The sequence below is a fragment of the Spinacia oleracea genome, chromosome 3, assembly GCF_020520425.1.
Source record: "Spinacia oleracea cultivar Varoflay chromosome 3, BTI_SOV_V1, whole genome shotgun sequence".
In the NCBI taxonomy this organism is placed as follows: domain Eukaryota; kingdom Viridiplantae; phylum Streptophyta; class Magnoliopsida; order Caryophyllales; family Amaranthaceae; genus Spinacia; species Spinacia oleracea.
In genome coordinates, this window is record NC_079489.1 from 147771779 (window position 1) to 147778768 (window position 6990).

Sequence of the window (6990 nt, forward strand, 5' to 3'; positions counted from 1 at the left end):
TTCAGCTTTCTCTTCTTCTGCCACAATCACTTTCTTTTGAGATGGCTTCGGTGGAAGGTCTTCTAACACTCTACCATTCCTCAATGTCACAGCATTCATTTGGCCTTTAGGAGGTTGCTCAGTATTTCCAGGAAATTGCCCCGGAGTCTTTGAGAATTGACCCACTTGGTGAGCAAGTTGACTTATCTGACTCTCCATAAGCTTGTTCTGAGCTTGAATTTGTTGAATTGAGGTAGCGAGGAACTCATTTTGCTTCATCTGTCCTTCCCAATACTTGTCTTGCTTAAGTTGTGAGGCAGAAAGAGACTCAACCATAGCTTCTAAATTGGACTTTTCACTACTACAGAAATACCATTTAACAGCGCTTGTTTTTGCATTTAACAGCGCTTCTAAGAGCGCTGTTAATCGCTCCGCTGTTAAAAGAAAAAGGCACATTTAACAGCGCTTGCTAGAAGCGCTGTCAAAGGTCCCTTTAGGATAATTCAAATTATTATTTTACAGCACATTAGAAGCGCTATTAAAGGTATGCTGTCAAAACTTTAACCGCCAACTTTTAAATTATTTTGTAATAGCGGATATCCTAGAAGCGCTGTTAAAGTGATTTTATCATTTTTAAAAATATTTTTTTTGGTTATGCCATATATTTCATTTTATGATACCACAAAACTATACCAGGTTCATAATAACACCATGTGAATAATATAGTGGTTAAACATTAATTTCAAACCTCCAATAATTTTTTTTTTTTGCAATTGTCATTATAATATAAGTGATTACATAAATATGTTCTAAAATTAGACCACAACATTAAACTATGCAAAACACATTAATTAATAGAGTTGTACGGAGTATATTTTTGATTCCTTCAATGCAATCTATCTACGATACATTTGTTGAACAACATAGCGCACCCAATGAGTTCTTGCTTCTGAAGTGAGATGAAATTGTTGTATGACATGTGTCTGATTTATTGGATTCCAACACATAAACAGAAGAGTCTTCACTGGCTGAGATAATGTGTTTCCCATCTGATGTAAATGATGCAGAGATCTGACTTCTTGCATTTCGAAGACCTGATAACAGAAAATAACATAACAGAAATTAGGACAGAAATAAAATTCACTGAGCAACTTTGTACAAATAAAACTGCATAATGTTCAACAACTTTCGGGAATTTGAATTTGCAAAACTTCCTGGAAATGTGATTTGTAACATGCAACCAAACAACTATTATACTTTCAATACTGATTAAGTGAAGATGACTCAGAAGAAGCCTCACACAGAATTAACTCAGAGATGAGTAACCAACCTTTATATTTACATATTACATTAACCCCAGTATCCGGACCTGGGAATCAGCAATAGTAACCATGAACTTGCTTGGGTCACCAGGGGAAAACTGGGTCAATTATACACAAATCAAAATCAACATTACGAAACACTAGGTAGATAACATAGGAGTTGAACAGAAAAAGGCAAAAGATACTAAATTCTAGATAACCACCTGAAAACCAGGTACTCTTCTCATAGACGCCTTCTTCTTACCATATAACGATATTTGATCAGTCAATTTCAGTCGATTATATAAATTAAGTTAGATATATTATTATTTATTATTGTAATTGTAAACATAAATAAAGAGTCTTTTGGAGGTTCTTTTGGGTTAACTAGGTCCATTTTGAGTTATTTGCAAGCATATAGAAATCATCACAGACTGCATCAATATCATCACTTCCGTTTATGATCCAACACAAGCACCCTAGAAGATACACATAATAATAGAGGACATACGATCTGTTACTCTTAATTTTGATTATATTTTGTGTAGGAAAGTGCGTCGTTCTTTATTAATTCAGGCCCATAGCCTAGCTACAACCGCAATACTTTAGCCCTTTTGTTGTTTGTTACGTTGTCAAAACAAAAAATTAAGTCAGATTTAAAACATAACTAAACAACAAGAGCTGCCTGCATTTCACCAGGAAATATAAATAAGAGATGGCTGTAAATTATAGGCAAACTTTTCTAACTAACTTCTAACTAACTGAAGCTCCATTTCTCTTAGTTACGTTCATTTTTAGTTCTTTCCATTAAATTTTACGTCCTTTAGGTCTGATGCATCACCGTATCTTTATATGCATTTAGACTGATCAATTAAATGTTAGGCAGAAGAGGTTATAAATCACGGCAGCAAATATGTAAGGATGTATACTAAACAAACAATGAAGAGGAAGTACCTTCATGAAGATTGCATCACCAGAAGGAATCAATTTGAACATGTCTCCACCCACATGAGTCACACCTACACTTACAACAAGAAAGTATCACATTTTCACCCTTAAAACCAAACCAACACTTGAATATCGATACAAACATAAAACATCATTGTTGAGGCCTGAGGGAGATAAAGTGTAAATCTACTCTGTTAAATTTCACAGTGCAATATATAAGTGAGAAAAATGAAGAAGCTACTGCAAGCTTGGGTTATAGTTGCTGTGGCAGAACTGCCATTGCATCTGAACCTCTTCACTGATTACTATTGGGTTATAGTTGTCTTTTGTGTCAGCATAAAGAAGCTACTGCCAGCTTGAAAAAGAAAGTAACTTCTTTATGCTAACAGAAGAAACTATAAGGGGTGGGTGTAGGGGGGGGAATCTCACTAGTCCCTCTGCAACATGGCAAAGCCAGCCTATAAGGCTCTTGTTAGAAAAACATAACTAAGTTAACTTCTTGATCCGTCTAAACATGGAGTACTAAGTAACTCAAATTACTATGTACTAAGTTAACTTCCTGATCCGTCTAAACATGGAGTACTAAGTAGCTCTTGCAACCCTTTTCTTTGTATGTAAACTGGTTGTTTCATTCTTCGTACTTCATTTGGGTCGTTCACTCAGATATTTTTGTAAGTAGGACATTGTTGTTTCCAGAGTTGGGGGAGGTTCTTTAGCTGCAGCCATTGGCCAAGTTGTGTGCATTAATCTCAGCTCCTCTAACTGTGAAAGATAGAGCAGTTACCAGTTGTGTGGCTCGATTTAGTTGATGCAGTCTATATACATGTTTCATGTCAAAGCACTAATCGTCAATTCCCAAAAAATGAATCAAGGGAAAATTTTGGAAAACGAACCATAATCTGGTGCAACTAATATCAATAAGCTCACATACATTACAAACACAAATCAAGTATATTTCTCACAAAAGGTATAAAAAGGCAAGCTAAGGGAAGAATATTAGTCTATAGTTAAATACTTTGTACTAATCAAAGGAAACATTTTAGAGTACTTCACCTGAAATACAACTAGAATGACGGCCCAGGAAGGTGATTTCGTATATTTTACATACTGCTCGAATGCAAACTGTACAACAATACCAACCAAGTAAGGAGCTAGAGAAGCTGATGCTGCAGGACCAGTCCACGGCCAAACAAAACCATTGTCACCATTGGAATAATAAGACTAAGCTGTCTAAGCATCAAAATAGCAACTGAAGATATACGACTCCCCATCTGAGTGGTTAGCTTTCCACAACTGCTGGCAACAGGAACACTTTTAGCGGGGCTACGCAGAGAGTGAATAAGGAAAAGAAAAATTGCGACACCACAGTAGAAGAGAGCCTCTGTGAAAAATAGTATGAGAAAATCTGCATTGAAGGGATGAAGAGAACTTAATAGTGTACCAGACAAACATAAAGAGAAACTTTGACTGATTATGCAACACTGGAAATTTGGATGGAGCACTAATGGAGTGGTGCTGATAGTTTCAGGACAAGTGAATACTATGAATAGATAAGAGAAGTTACTTATGAGCTTCCATAATTAACTTGGATATAATTATCCCAATTCCTAACCCCTAACGACCTAATTGACAATTCATGTGCAAAACCTTGCATATCAATTAGTATATTCAGACTAGTGCAACGAAATAAGAAGAAATGACTAGAATTAGAGTTTTCATTACAAATTCGGGCTTCAAAATTTAAACCCTTGCCCAACAAATTGAAACCCCAAACCCTAGTTTTTATCAACGAATCAAAGAAACAATGTAGATAAAAAGGAGGAGAGGGAAAACGACCTCGCCCTGGGAAATTATGCGACGGCATTCGCGAAGAACGACGGGAGTGAGGAAAACCAAAACCTAAAACCCATAATTAAAACAATCGTAATTGAATTCAAACCCCCTTCCCAACAAAACCAATTCAAGAAAATTAATTAACTATAATCGCACACTTAAAACGCAAAATTAAAAACAACCCAAACATAAATTAGCAAAATTCATTGAACTCTATGGAGTATACCTTCCAATTCGATTATTCAATCTTGCCGTGAGAAGGGAAGCGCCGCCAGGCGAAGGGAAACACCGCGTGAAGGAAATCTCCGCCGTGGGTTTCGCCGCTCCGGTTGTGATCGATTGAGATTTGAGAGTATTGACAGTATAAGGGTTTTGCAGGGAAGAAACGAGGGAGGAAGAAAGCGGTTGTTTTATGTTTTGAGAGTGTGTTAGGTTTTTTTCGTATATTATTTGACAGCGTTGGTTGTTGGAGCGCTGTTATACATCTGCAAATATGACAGGGCATATCGAGTAAGCGTTGTAATATGAGCATTTATGATAGCGCGTTTATTATAAGCGCTGTAATATATTATATTTGATATCTTTAACAGCATAAGGGTAAAAAGCGCTGTTAAATTAACGCTGTTAAATGATATTTTTGTAGTAGTGTTTGTTGTGGAGGGGCCTGTTGAGTGAAAGATTGCTGGTTGAAAGGTGGTCTAGCTTGAAAACCTGGAGGTTGATTGAAGTTGTTGCGCGGTGGTGGTGGATTAAGCTGATTTTGAGTGTTCTTGTATGAGAATGCAGGATTTTTCTTCCACCCCTTGTTGTATGTATTGGAATAAGGATCAAATGGCCGTCTCTGTTATTGTTGTTGTAAAGAGCATTGGCTTGTTCATTTGTCAACCCAGCATTATTGATTTGACAATCATTAGCAATATGTCCCTGTATTCCACATACTTCACATGAAGCTACCGTAGATGACCCAGTTTGAAATTGATCAAACTTTTGAGATAGTGCCTGCACAGTACTGGTCAACATGGTTAAAGCATCAACATTATATTTACCTCCCTTCTGTGCACTATTCCGACCACCTGGGTGATAGTTGTCATTAGCAGCCATTTTCTCAATTAAAGCCTTAGCTTCAGTTGGAATTTTTGCAGTGATAGAGCCACCTGATGCAGCATCAATGTAGATTCGATATTCATGCGTCAACCCATTATAGAAAGCCTGGATCAAGAGCCACTCTGTAATCCCATGATGAGGACATTGCCTTTGCAAACGTTTAAATCTTCTCCATGACTCATACAATGATTCATCTTCAGCTTGACGAAAGGTAGTTAACTCATTCCTCATTCTAGAAGTCTTCTCTTGGTCCAAAAATTTCACCAAGAATGCCTTGACCAATTTATCCCATGTATCAAACGAGCATGTACCTTCATCTTTCAACCACTCCTTTGCTCTATCCCGTAGAGAAAAAGGGAAAAGTCGTAGCCTAATGGCCTCATTAGTGACATTATTAATCTTCATAGTGTCACACTTCTCCAGAAAGTTATCAATATGACTTACAGGACAGTCATTAGGCGAGGCTAAGAATGAATCATTGGAGATGAACTGAATAAATTGAGGCTTCAGTTCAAAGTGTGCAGCAGTGACAGCTGGTCTGACAATACAAGAAAGTACACCAGTAGTTGTGTCTGGTATACCATATTCCCAGAGAGATTTGGCTGGTGCTTCGTCACCCATTGTATCCTTCTTCTTGTTCTTGTTTTGTCTCCTTCTACCCCCTTGCTTGCATGCAGTGGCCTCGATTTCAAGATCAATAGGAATCAAATTCTGTGAGCCTGCGCGTCGATTTTGCATGCAACAAAGGAAACTGGAAACAAAATATCAGATAAACAAGGAGCAATACCCGAAGCCACTAACCAAATCAAAAATACTTAGTAGAAATAAATCAAAAATAACTAATTTAATACCGTTAGTCCCCGGCAACGGCGCCAAAATTTGACAAGGCTGTCGCGTGCCTATCAAAAATAACCTAACTAGACCTCCTAACTATGTAGTCGGGTAAGTAAGGATCGAATCCCAAGAGACTAAAGGATTTAAAACTAGCTAAAATGAATTCAATTAATACTAAGCTGGTAACAAATTCAACGATTGATGGTGAATAAAACTATTCTAACTAATGCGAATAAAAATACAAGAATAAATTCAGGAATAACAAACATCTAGGTTTAGGCATTCCCACTAACATAGATTAATACACTAAAACGATCCCTTTCCCTTGACTAAAGTAATAAATAATTCATAGAACGGATGCTCCCTAATAAATACCAAGGATTTCTTTCGATCAATCAATGGCTTCTCTAACAATGCAATTATACCTACTTTCGTGGAGTCATGCAATTTAAAGACCTTAAGAACAACATCCTAGCGTTCTAGCAAATTCAACCAACTACTCTCGTGATGACATCCTTTACCTTAAATTAGGGTTCTAAGATCAATCAAGAACCAACTTTCGTTGCGAACCTGATTACATTCATTAAACACTATTTCTAGTCGAAGAATGATAATAAAAACCAACCCTAGAATAAATGTAATCATAAATTAATCAAGACTAGGGATATGGAAATTAATTGTGCATCAATCCATGTTAGGGTTCAACCTAACCCTAGAATAAATAACTACTCACACATGGTAATTGAATAAACAAAATAGATTATAAAAGAACACATGAATAGTTAAAGAGATTAAGGGAAGAAAATAATACTTGAATTTAATTATTGAAATGAATAAAATCTTGAATTAATCTCCAAGAGCCAAGAACACGTAGAAAACAAAAATATAATCTTGAAAAGAAGAAAAAGAGAGAGATCCTAAACCCTCACAAATTGGTATTTATATCCTTTCACAATTAGGAGAAATCTAGATATCTAATGCTTCTAAAACA

At 36.4% G+C, this 6990-nt stretch overlaps 1 long non-coding RNA gene and 1 other non-coding gene across 5 annotated transcripts; one reads left to right on the top strand and one right to left on the bottom strand.

Annotated features, from left to right (window-relative positions):
• Nucleotides 1–771: 771 nt before the first annotated feature.
• Nucleotides 772–4492, bottom strand: LOC130470565 (uncharacterized). 4 transcript variants are annotated; one of them, XR_008931224.1, is made up of 5 exons: nucleotides 4288–4492; nucleotides 3282–3633; nucleotides 2235–2299; nucleotides 1310–1399; nucleotides 772–1073 (listed from the first exon to the last, which is right to left on the bottom strand). It is a non-coding gene; the product is annotated as an uncharacterized lncRNA (long non-coding RNA). The 4 variants fall into 4 exon arrangements; XR_008931225.1 differs by having other exon boundaries at nucleotides 773–1073; nucleotides 3282–3521; nucleotides 4288–4488; XR_008931226.1 differs by lacking the exon at nucleotides 3282–3633 and having other exon boundaries at nucleotides 774–1073; nucleotides 4288–4312.
• Nucleotides 4493–5292: 800 nt separating this feature from the next.
• LOC130471155 (small nucleolar RNA R71) lies at nucleotides 5293–5399 on the top strand. The gene has a single exon (XR_008931819.1). It is a non-coding gene; the product is annotated as a small nucleolar RNA R71 (small nucleolar RNA).
• The last annotated feature ends 1591 nt before the right edge of the window (nucleotides 5400–6990 follow it).